The sequence below is a fragment of the Syzygium oleosum genome, unplaced genomic scaffold (genome assembly GCF_021117445.2).
Source record: "Syzygium oleosum isolate NSW1041296 unplaced genomic scaffold, Sole_v2.1 Sole_v2.47, whole genome shotgun sequence".
In the NCBI taxonomy this organism is placed as follows: Eukaryota; Viridiplantae; Streptophyta; class Magnoliopsida; order Myrtales; family Myrtaceae; genus Syzygium; species Syzygium oleosum.
Genome location: NW_026607531.1, coordinates 1944669 through 1957511, shown reverse-complemented (window position 1 = coordinate 1957511; position 12843 = coordinate 1944669). Strand labels below are relative to the sequence as shown.

The window sequence follows — 12843 nt, the reverse complement described above, 5'->3', positions numbered from 1 at the left end:
GCATGTGTTTGTGATGTTCGGGTTTGGGTCGGCGATGTTCCTGGGACATCGCACTATTCGACCGGAAGAGAGGGATGTCGCGAGCTCGATGGGGTTCGGGGCGTGACAGGCTAGCTCACCAACCATCCTCTTTCCTAGCCTGAAATATTGTACACAACTATAATGCCAATCACGAGGAAACTCTAGCAGTTCAGCCTTCCCTCGCTGACCAGGTCAAAGCCCCAGTCCGTCTCTCCGCATTCTCGGCGTCACTGCAGCAGTATCCAGTAGTTCCACCGCCACAGTTCCCAACAATCCCGATGAACTCCGGCCCACTTCATGTTGCTCGGAGTTTCCAGATCAGCACCACCGTCGTCTCTCGACTTCCATAATCAATATTTGTACTTCCAGTCGTCGGTGTCCAGCACTCATGCGCAGAGTTCTTCATCCATCGCACGAGAGGTGCCAATCGGTGGTAAAAAAGGAGCAATTGGTCAAAAGAGCAAAAGACCACCACTGACAGCCACGTAGGACGTCCACGTCAGCGATTCCGGCCGAAAATTGATCATATAAACTCAATTAGTAAAACTTAAGAAGGTTTAGAGCTCAATTGGTACAATTGAAACGTTTAATGCTGAATTTACATAAATATAATAGATTTAAGACTTTTTTCTTTTATAATTTATCCCTTTCTAACTATATGTCTTGTCAAGATATGTGCAAAGTGAGCCTAATTTCCGGAGCAAGCACGGGTGGGATTATGCCACGAGGCTTAGAAGATACCACTCGATCATTTTAACCGTTTCTTGATTGTGTATATTACAAGACACAAATAGAACTAACAAAATGAACTAAGAAGAATGTATTGGGACGTCTCCCTAACACTACCTATTTTAGAAGGTTTATGAAAGAGGAAGCAAAAGCAGCAATATGTTCAGCAAGCGTGTCCCCCAAATGATACGTGTGAAACTTGTAGGTAATATGAATATATGGTACATCATTAATCGCTCAACCAATTTAAAGATTAGCATTATCATAATATCTTTTCTGTGGCCGACAACGATTTCATGTAGTCAGGTTAGGTAAAAAAAAATTACAGGCTCGTCACCCAATGTAATAATTTCCAACATATCATAGTAATAAAAAAAGGGGGCTCTTTTTTTCAGCTTAAGAGAAAAGCAAAAAATCCGACCAAAATTTGAAATATTACTCTAATTTCAGAAAATTATGAAAATTATGAAAATATTTCAGATCACAATATTGAGGCGTATCAGGATCCTTGCTGAGCCACATCTTGGAAGCCCCTGTCGCCGAGAGAAAGGAAGCCCCTATCACCCACATGGCCATCCCCGTGATGATCTGTCGCCGGACATATTGACCGATTATAAGTAATACAATCACACTGAGGGACCCAATAAAACTTATTACATTGCATATTACGAAAAATTTCTACTTGTAGGGGAATTTGTAGGCCATGACTGCAGTACCCGCAGCTTGTATCGTATCATTTTGGCCATTTTTCAAGTCATCCGGCCAAACCCCATCGGGTGGGGACATATTGACTTGGAAAGCCATGGTGGCCAGCAGTATGGCCACCACCATGAGTAAACATGGCCACAGGCCGGTTTCGGCCCGAAACCGGCCCGGTCAAACTCGGGCCTGCGGCTCGGAACCGAAACTAGCTAGTGGCCTACGGGCCCAGTTTCAATTCCAAAATATATATTTTTTAAAAATAATAATGAAAATTAAAAAAAAATTCATTATTTAATTTTTTTTAAAAACAATTTGAACTCTAATTGCCATGTATTGTAAGTGCATTGATCTCTAATTGTAATACTTGGCTTGGGTGTGCTGCACTCTAATTACAAGGCTTGGGTTTTATACGCAATGATTCTAATGCTTTTTCGTTTCCATTCAATGTGGGACTCTCGGCTTGCCTTGAACACCTTTATTGTGTGACTCTTGACTTGTCTTCATGCAAATGCCAAGAGTCCCACATTGAATGGGAATTAAGAGACCATCAAAGGGGTTGTGTATAAAACCCAAGCCAAACCATGAGCATATGAAGTTGTATGCCTTTTGTAGCTACGATCCTTTGCTAGTTAAGAGCAAAAGGTTCCATTGGACCGCCTAGAACCGGACCCGACCAATGGTCCGGTTCCCGATTCTATGATTTGCCAGTCTGGTTTTTCTAAAATTAAGGGACCGGTCTTACCGGTTCCGAGCGGAACCGGACCGAACCGGGAACCGATTATCCCTACAATTTACATTTTGATCACAATTTATATTGAATAATTCATTATTTCATAGTTTTATAATTCATTATTTTTTTATTTCATAATTTTTAAAATTTTTAAATTACGAATTGGTTCGAAACCGGAACCGGAATCTGAACCGCTAGGGGCGGTTCCGGTTCCGGTTCTGGTTCACACATGGCCACGAACCGGAACCGCCGGTTCCGAATCGTGGCCATGTCTAACCATGAGGCTCTTATGTATGGAATCCTGCCAGCTTTTCTCATTTGTGTTTCTCCTTTGTCTAAGGTAGTCCATCGTCGACTGTTTTTTTTTGGGTATTGAAAGAGGGGAATAGGAGAGGGCGGACTTTCTTTTTCCCTTTTGGTATTGAAGTAATATGGAATGTGGGGAATCTACACCTTTTTTTAAACACTTTAGGAGGTTAATTTTAGGATACGTGTAAAAATGACCGATAATTTTTTAACAGACTGACCAAGCCCCACCTCACGTTGAAACCAACCAACGCTTCTTATTCGGGAAAATGAGAAAACAACCATCTATATAAAACAAATTGCAAGGACCACTTCTCTTGAAATCCACAGAAGAAGTCAGCGTGATCCCGGACCATCCACATGGATCTGTGGGGACTGGCTCACCAACCATCCTCTTTCCTAGCCTGAAATATTGTACACAATTATAATGCCAATCACGAGGAAACTCTAGCCGTTCAGCCTTCCCTCGCTGACCAGGTCAAAGCCCCAGTCCGTCTCTCCGCATTCTCGGCGTCCCTGCAGCAGTATCCAGCAGTTCCACCATCACAGTTCCCAACAATCCTGACGAACTCTGGCCCACTTCATGTTGCTCGGAGTTTCCAGATCAGCACCATCGTCGTCTCTCGACTTCCATAATCAATATTTGTACTTCCAGTCGTCGGTGTCCAGCACTCATGCGTGGAGTTTCTTCATCCATCGCACGAGAGGTGCCAATCGGTGGTCAAAAAGGAGCAATTGGTCAAAAGAGCAAAAGACCACTGACGGTTTCCGGCCGAAAAATTGATCAAATAAACTCAATTAGTAAAACTTAAGAAGGTTTAGAACTCAATTGGTACAATTGAAACGTTTAATGCTGAATTTACATAAATATAATAGATTTAAGACTTTTTTCTTTTATAATTTATCCCTTTCTAACTATATGTCTTGTCAAGATATGTGCAAAGTGAGCCTAATTTCCGGAGCAAGCACGGGTGGGATTATGCCACGAGGCTTAGAAGATACCACTCGATCATTTTAACCGTTTCTTGATTGTGTATATTACAAGACACAAATAGAACTAACAAAATGAACTAAGAAGAATGTATTGGGACGTCTCCCTAACACTACCTATTTTAGAAGGTTTATGAAAGAAGAAGCAAAAGCAGCAATATGCTCAGCAAGCGTGTCCCCCAAATGATACGTGTGAAACTTGTAGGTAATATGAATATATGGTACATCCTTAATCGCTCAACCAATTTAAAGATTAGCATTATCATAATATCTTTTCTGTGGCCGACAACAATTTCAGTAGTCAGGTTAGGTTAAAAAAAAAATTACAGGCTCGTCACTCAATGTAATAATTTTCAACAGATCATAGTAATAAAAAAAGGGGGCTTTTTTTCAGCTTAAGAGAAAAGCAAAAAATCCGACCAAAATTTGAAATATTACTCTAATTTCAGAAAATCATGAAAATATTTATATATAAATTTAGGAGTGAAAATTTGCATTTAGTGAATTTCAAGTATTTTTATATTTAAATGCATGGACCTTAAGATTTTGATTAGATAAAAAGGTAAAAGGCAACGGTCAATCCATTCAAATCTAGAAATACATAGGCTATTCGACATTAGTAGCTTTTATTGCTGTGCCAATAACTTCCTAAATGGGGCCACTATGGTCCATTCGAAAGACCACCGGTTTTCTTGGGAAAATTAGAATTGGAAACTCTCGCTTGGCGCTACGTCAAATTTTATAAATATGAAGAAAGAAAAAACAACACAAGAAAAGAAGCAAATTGAATAACATAACATAGATAATCACAAATAAAAAAAAATATTATCGCTAGCTCAAAAGAAATATTTATTTATTAAATTTCAAAGATGATAATCACTTCGCTCATCACTGACAAATTTAAATTTGTGAAAGAATAGATTATACTTTTTTGTTAAAGGAAAAAACAGATGATCATAAATAGAAGGATATTATCAAATTTTTCCCATAAATCTTGGGTAATTAGGAGAAATCTTTGACATGGCATGTTTTGGAGGCGAATGAGGAGAAGTTGGTAACAAGGCTGGGAAAAAGTGACGAGAAGATATTCTTTTCTTTGGTTTTGACAAATAGTACGATCAATTCGGTGAAACAAATAGGATAAGTAGGAGATGATTCCAGTTGCCCATCTCTCATAAACTTAAATTTATGGTCACAAAACCACCGTCAGATAATCTATCTAACCGTACCGTTATGCTAGCACCCTCCAAAAATTTTCTGCCAAAACACATTTTATGTTATAGAATTGTTTCAAATGCCTTACTTAATTGTAAAAGAGCTATATACCTCTGCTGGGATGTGCTTGTGACTTCTAACTTTGATTACTCAAATTGAGAGTCGATTTTAAATCCTTGAGACACGACACAAAACATAGTTCATAACAAATCATATTGTTATAAAAATTTAAAAAAAATTGTCAATTTGGGAAGATAGATTGCAAATTATATCTACTCTCGGGAATGACAATAATTGGCTCATTTGCTAGATTCTCCGAGACTTCTGATCAAAGACGTGGCTCTATTGTAGTACACGAGACTCTGACACATGAGTGAAAGGGAGATGATTGTTCTGAGTCTGAGGGGTTTACTAAGTGGTCACCAGACTAAGAAATTAAAGTCCTGTGAATACTATGACATGGGTAGTCAGTGGAAAGTGAAGTTTAGTATGGCAGTTCACCGGATTTATGAGATTAGGTTGCTTACACTCAAACTTATAGGGACCCTCTCAAGTTTCGACAAAGAGTGGTGCTAGGTATGTTTTATCCTCTGTTGATGACGTGTCAATGAAAGTCTTGATTTGTCTTCTCAAGCACAAGAGTAAGGTACTTGGTCGGTTCAATTCATCGAAAACGATGATTGAAAAGCAGAAAGTAGTAAAATCCTATGCCTAAAAACTGACAAAGGCTTGGAATTATGTTATGATAAACTTGGCTAGTTTTGCACAAGGGAAGGCATAGTGAAACACCGATGCTATTATCGACACACAACAGCTAAACGAAGTCGTAGAACTAATAAACAAAATTATATTGGGGAGAGCTCGCTCTTTGTTCTCCAATGTTGAATAGTTGAACACTTTTTGGCCAAAGCAGTAGATACCGCTTGTTGGTTAGTGAACAAATCACCATTACCAACAATTGATTGGAAAACTCCTAAGGAAACGTGGTCAGGTAACTCTGCTGATCACACCAGACTCAGAGTATTCGATTGCCTGCTTATGCTCGTGTGAGTGATGCCGCGCTGGAGCGAGGCAATGAAGTGCATATTTCTAGGCTGTGCACGTGGGTGAAAGGCCGGTGGTGCATCGAGGAAGATTCATTCGGGGTTTATGTTCAGCAAAGAGATTACATTTGACAAATCTGCTTTGTTTCATAAGAGGAGTACGATCTAGACGACATTCAAAAACAGGTGGAGCTTCAAGGAAAGCCTGGAGATGTTCAAAGTGCAATAGATGTAACAATTAGGGTGCATTTGGTTTAACATTCCGAAAGGGGCTATGGGTCCTCGAAGTCCGTCGAACAAATGTAAATGGGATTTGGCAATTCTTTTGGAGGGTTTTGGGTTCCATTTCCAAAGGCCCCTAAAAAGTCCCTTAAGCCAATGCACACCCAGAGCAGCATTTTCGAAATGTTGACGGGAAGTTAATGAAAATTTTCTTACCATCTGACACTCGTTTAATAATTAGAATTCCCGTTTCACCCCTTTTGAAAACAACACCGAAGTATTGATCGGTTGCTCCTCTCGCGAAGCTTCTTCCTCATGGACGTGCTCAGGTGAAGATCGTGTTTGTCTATTTTTCCTTTCTTCTTCCATCGTCAACTTCTTCACTCGTTGTATCTTTCCATTGGAACAGAACTCGTCACCTTCGCTACACGTCAGAGGTAAGAATCCATTTCTCAAAAGGATGTTGAAGATATTTTCTTGTTATTCTTGTTTGGCTCATGTTCTGTGGTAGCTTGTTCTTTTGATTTCGTCACATCCACTATAATGCTGGCATTGAGTTGATCCCACTTTTCTTATTTGTGGTGGAATGAAGTGTGTAATCTTTTCGTTTAAGGCTTTTGTTCCGTGGTAGCTTGTCCTTTTGATTTCGAGCAAAATATTGCATATGTTGGTGACAGCATAAAGGTAAAGAACATGGTAATATATTGCATATGTTGGAAAAACTCATTTAACGGTTTCACAAGAATTTGGAAAGGGTTATTTCAGAAGAGTCACTTCTGGTTCTCTTCTCGAGAAGCTGTGGGAATGTCATTTCTATCATCTTTTCTAATAACTCGATCTTAATTTGATATAGTAGATTATGCATATTGGTTTTGGATGTTGTGTGCATTTCATAATGCATATAGACAAGTGATCTAGAACTTCTGTCCTATAACTTAAGAGTTGGCTGAAAAATGTTTGACTATTCACCTACATTTCTTCAGGTTGATTCGACATCGTCTCTATGTAGAGTTGATGCGAGCCTCAAAACTGTTGCTGGGGCCAAAAAGTACGTACCTGGAACAAAGCTCTGTCTCCAGCCTGATATCAAACCATCCATTCATCCAACAAGGAGCAAGCCCGCACGAGGAAATAGAAGCCGGAATCAATCCCCTCTACTTCCTGGCCTACCCCATGACCTGGCCATCGCGTGTCTCATTAGGGTACCACGAGTGGAACGCTGTAAGCTCCGCCTAGCCTGCAAAAAATGGTGCAAGCTTTTTTCGGGTAACTTCTTTTACTCCTTGCGTAAGAGCCTCGGAATCGCGGAAGAATGGGTATACGTAATCAAGAGAGACCGAGATGGGAAGATCTCATGGCATGCTTTTGATCCCATATATCAGCTCTGGTAGCCTCTCCCTCCACATGGCAAAGACCCACCGAAAGTATCTAGAGTTGTTATCTTGACTCTTTTAGCACTTGATTGAAATGTTGGTATAAGTCAAATGAGGTCGTATATAAAAAGAATAAAATAATGACAATATAATTCTAAGGTAAGTCATGGGAGGAAATGGTGTTGATGTTGATATGTGGAAGGTTGGTCTCTAGTTGGGGCATCTGAATCTTCTTTATTGAGAGCAACTTTGGTACGTGGAAAATGGTTCTTTATTTGATTTATGGATTGAGGAAAACGGTGTAGAATTGTCTGTGGTTGGGGTTGATCTTGCTAGCATGGCACTTCCTGTTTGATAAAAAGGTTGAGAGAGATCACTAGCAGGAACCTTCAGTTTTTAACCAAGGTCTTGGTGAGTTTCTTGGTTGGCACAGTTATTTAGCTTGCGAAGACTCTCATAGTCAAGGTCTTGGCATATTCCTTCCACGTGAGCACCTACTTTGACAGGATTCAGTAGGCTTTGTTCAATCAGCATGTGATCGAGACACTTTCAGGCCTGTTAGTCGAGATGAGGAAAATGGAAGAAGCAAAGGAGAAATTTGCAGTCGAAGTTGAGAAGCTGCAGAAGGCAAGGGCTTTATACCTCTCGACCTTAATGCGGCTTAATTGCCAGCGAAAGGTAGTGGGAGAATGCAAAGCAGACTATTCAGCTCTTAATCTATGCCGTGTCTTTCCATCTATTCTCTTTGTATATCTATCGGCTCTATAATCTTTTTAATCACAGGTTTTGTTTTTTTCTGGGTTTTTTGACTTGCTGTTTCAATGTCATGCACATATACCTAGAGGACTTGATGCGATTTATGCCAGAAGATTAGGCTGTTAAGACAATGAGTCCATTTGAAAGAACATCTGAGAGCTAGAAAATTAGCAAATCATCCTTAAAAAGACCGAGCGGTAAAAGATCGTAGAAAGTATCCAGCGTTGTTATCTTAACTCTTTTAGCACTTGATTGAAATGTTGGTATAAGTTAAATGAGGTCGTATATAAAAAGAATAAAATAATGACAATATAATTTTAAGGTAAGTCATGGGATGCAGGTATATAATTAAGTGATAACTAATTGTGGCCTCATCCAAGGTTCTTGACAACCGACCAGCCCAAAAGTACACAATACGCCACAATTAGAACCTCTTAGCCTTTGTGTCTAGGATTGCATTTAAACGGTGCTCGACCCGATGGTCCTGCTTGAGTGGGTGAGTTTGATCTTGATCGTAGGTGCACTAGTCTGTAGCCTCACCATACCTTATCTTAGGAAGAAGACTATGTAGAAGCTCATGCTATGGAATTAGGAGGAAATGGTATTGATGTTGATATGTGGAAGATTGGTCTCTAGTTAGGGCATCTGAATCATTGTGTTCTTTATGGAGAGCAACTTTGGTACGTGGAAAATGGTTCTTTATTTGATTTATGGATTGAGGAAAACAGTGCAGAATTGTCTGTGGTTGGGGCTGATCTTGCTAGCATGGCACTTCCTGTTTGATAAAAAGGCTGAGAGAGACCACTAGCAAGAACCTTCGGTTGGCGACCAAGAACTTGGTGAGTTTCTTGGTTGGCACAGTTATTTAGCTTGCGAAGACTCTCATAAGCAAGGTCTTGGCATATTCCTTCCACATGAGCACCTACTTTGACAGGATTCAGTAGACTTTGTTCAATCAGCATATGATCGAGACACTTTCAAGCCAGTTAATCGAGATGAGGAAAATGGAAGAAGCAAAGGAGAAGATTGCAGTCGAAGTTGAGAAGCTGTAGAAGGCAAGGGCTTTATACCTCTCGACCTTAATGCCGCTTAATTGCCAGCGAAAGGTAGTGGGAGAGTGTAGAGCAGACTATTCAGCTCCCAAAAGAATTTTGCAAGATGATGCCAAAATTGATAGATAAGATAAAGTTTGGGGTTTTTCTCAAATAGTTTGTCCTATTGTATAAAAGGCTTAATATGGCCAAAACAATGATACTGATAGGGATCATCAGGATAGTGAAAGAGTAGAACAAAAAAACTTAAAGGATTACAATAATGAGACATACTTGGATCCTGCTAAGCCACACTCTAGAAAATTTTATTCGGTGCTGCCCTGGCCTCACTTTCGCTATTTATTTACTTTGTAGATTCACCATCATCCCCAAATATTTGCTCATCCAGTGTCGTGAGGTTCCCATGCCGCACCAAATTCATTAGCCTCTTCATATTCCAGGGAGATCCAGTCTTCGAGCTCAGTTTATGCAAGTGATCGATTGTGATCCTATCATCCCCCTTTCCTTTCCTTTCCTTTAGGACTCTCTACACTCTCCAGCTACCTATCACTCTCCCACTACCTTTTGCTAGCTATTAAGCCACATTAAGGTTGGCAAGTATCATAGCCGTCGCCTTCTGCAACTTCTCAGCTTCGATTGCAATATTCTCCTTCTCTTCCTCCGTTTTCCTCATCTCGACTAACGGGCCTGAAAGTGTCTTGCTCACATGCTGATTGAACAAAACCTACTGAATCCTATCAAAGTAGGTGCTCACGTGAAAGGAAGATGCCAAGACCTTTACTATAAGAGTCTTCGCAAGCCAAATAATAGTGCCAACCAAGAAACTCACCATGACCTTGGTCACTAACCGAAGGTTCTTGGTACTGATGTCTCTCTCAACCTTTTTATGAAACAGGAAGTGCCTTGCTAGCAATACCAGCCCAAACCACAAACAATTCTGCACTGCTTTCCTCAACTCATTGATTAAATAAAGAAGCCTTTTCCATGTACCAAAGGTCCTCTCAATTAAGAACACAATGATCCTATTGTCCTAACTAGAGACCAACCTCCCATATATCAACACCAACACCATTACCTCCCAGTTCTGCAACATGAGCTTCCACAAAGTCTTCTTCCTAAGATGTGGAATGGTGAGGCTATAGACTAGTGCATCGAATGATAAAGATCAAACTCACCCACTTAAGCAGGACCACTAGGTCGAGCACCATCTAAATGCAATCCCAGACACAAAGGCTAAGAGATTCTAATTGTGGCACATCGTGTACTTTTAGGCTGGTTAGTTGTGAATGACTTGGGATGAGATCACAATTAGTTGTTACTTAATTATATACCAGCATCCGATGACTTACCTTAGAATTATATTGTCATTATTTCCTTCTTTTTATACACGAACTCATTTTACTTATACCAATCTTTCAATCTAGTGCTAAAAGAGTCAAGATAACAACGCTAGATACTTTCTACGATCTTTTACCACCCAGCCTTTTTAAGGATGATTTGCTAATTTTCTGGCTCTCATATATTCTTTCAAATAGACCCATTGTCTTAACAGCCTAATCTTCGGGCATAAACCGCATCAAGTCCTCTAGGTATATGTACCCGACATAGAAACAACAAGTCAAAAGGCCAATAAAAAAACAAAACCAGTGATTAAGAAGGTTATAGAGCTGATAGGGATACTAAGAGAGCATAGATGGAAAGACACAGCAAGGATTAATGTAGAATGGGTAGTTTTGAATTGTAGTAGGACAGACTATTCAGCTCCTAAAATAATTTTGCAAGATGATGCCAAAATTGATAGATAAGATAAAGTTTGGGGCTTCTTCTCGAATAGTTTAGCCTACTGTAATATAAAGGCTTAATATGGCCAAGACAATGACACGGTTAGAGATCATCAGGATAGTGAAAGGGTAGAACAAAAAAATTAAAAGATCACAATAATGAGGCGTATCAGGATCCTTGCTGAGCCACATCTTGGAAAATTTTCTTCGCCACTGCTCTCATCCTACTTTCGCTGTTTATTTGCTTTCATCACTAGATATTTGCTCATCCAGTGTCGTAAGGTTCCCATACCGCATCAAATTCATTAACCCTTTCATATTCCAGGCAGATACATTCTTCGGGCTCAATTTACGCAAGTGATCGATTGTGATCCCCTTTTCCCCCTTGTCCTTTCCTCTAGGACTCTTCTGTACTCTCTAGCTACCAAACTACCCATTTTGCATTAATCCATGCTGTGTCTTTCCATCTATTCTCTTTGTATATCTATCGGCTCTGTAATCTTTTTAATCACAAGTTTTGTTTTTTATCGGTTTTTTGACTTGCTATATCAATGTCAGGCACATATACCTAGAAAACTTGATGCGGTTTATGCCAGAAGATTAGGCTGTTAAGACAATGAGTCTATTTGAAAGAACATCTAAGAGCCAGAAAATTAGCAAATCATCCTTAAAAAGACTGGGCGGTAAAAGATTGTAGAAAGTATCTAGCGTTGTTATCTTAACTCTTTTAGCACTTGATTGAAATGTTGGTATAAGTCAAATGAGGTCGTATATAAAAACAATAAAATAATGACAATATAATTCTAAGGTAAGTCATGGGATGCAGGTATATAATTAAGTGATAACTAATTGTGACCTCATCTAAGGTTCTTGACAACCGACCAGCCCAAAAGTACACAATACGCCACAATTAGAACCTCTTAGCCTTTGTGTCTAGGATTGCATTTAAACGGTGCTCGACCCGGTGGTCCTGCTTGAGTGGGTGAGCTTGATCTTGATCGTAGGTGCACTAGTCTGTAGCCTCACCATATCTTATCTTAGGAAGAAGACTATGTAGGAGCTCATGCTATGGAATTGGGAGGAAATGGTGTTGATGTTGATATGTGGGAGGTTGGTCTCTAGTTGGGGCATCTGAATCATTGTGTTTTTTTATTGAGAGCAACCTTGGTACGTGAAAAATGGTTCTTTATTTGATTTATGGATTGAGGAAAGCAGTTCAGAATTGTTTGTGGTTGGGGCTGATCTTGCTAGCATGGCACTTCTTGTTTGATAAAAAGGTTGAGAGAGACCACTAGCAAGAACCTTCGGTTGGCAACCAAGATCTTGGTGAGTTTCTTGGTTGGCATAGTTATTTAGCTTGCGAAGACTCTTATAGTCAAGGTCTTGGCATATTTCTTCCACGTGAGCACCTATTTCGACAAGGATTCTGTAGGCTTTGTTCAATCAGAATGTGTTCGAGACACTTTCAGGCCCGTTAGTCGAGATGAGGAAAATCGAAGAAGCAAAGGAGAAGATTGCGGTCAAATTTGAGAAGCTATAGAAGGCAAGGGCTTTATACCTCTCGACCTTAATGCGGCTTAATTGCCAGCGAATGGTAACGGGAGAGTGTAGAGCAGACTATTCAGCTCCTAAAAGAATTTTGCAAGATGATGCCAAAATTGATAGATAAGATAAAGTTTGGGGATTTTTCTCGAATAGTTTGTCCTATTGTATAAAAAGGCTTAATATGGCCAAAACAATGATACGGATAGGGATCATCAGGACAGTGAAAATGTAGAACAAAAAAACTTAAAGGATCACAATAATGAGGCATACTTGGATCCTGCTAAGCCACACTCTGGAAAATTTTATTTGGTGCTGCCCTGGCCTCACTTTTTTTATTTATTTATTTTGTAGATTCATCATCATCCCCAAATATTTGCT

General features: G+C 39.8%; 1 pseudogene; it reads right to left on the bottom strand.

Moving 5' to 3' along the window:
• The window catches only part of LOC130136646 (mechanosensitive ion channel protein 6-like), a 28724-nt pseudogene extending 18377 nt beyond the window's left edge, over positions 1–10347 (bottom strand).
• Positions 10348–12843: the final 2496 nt, after the last annotated feature.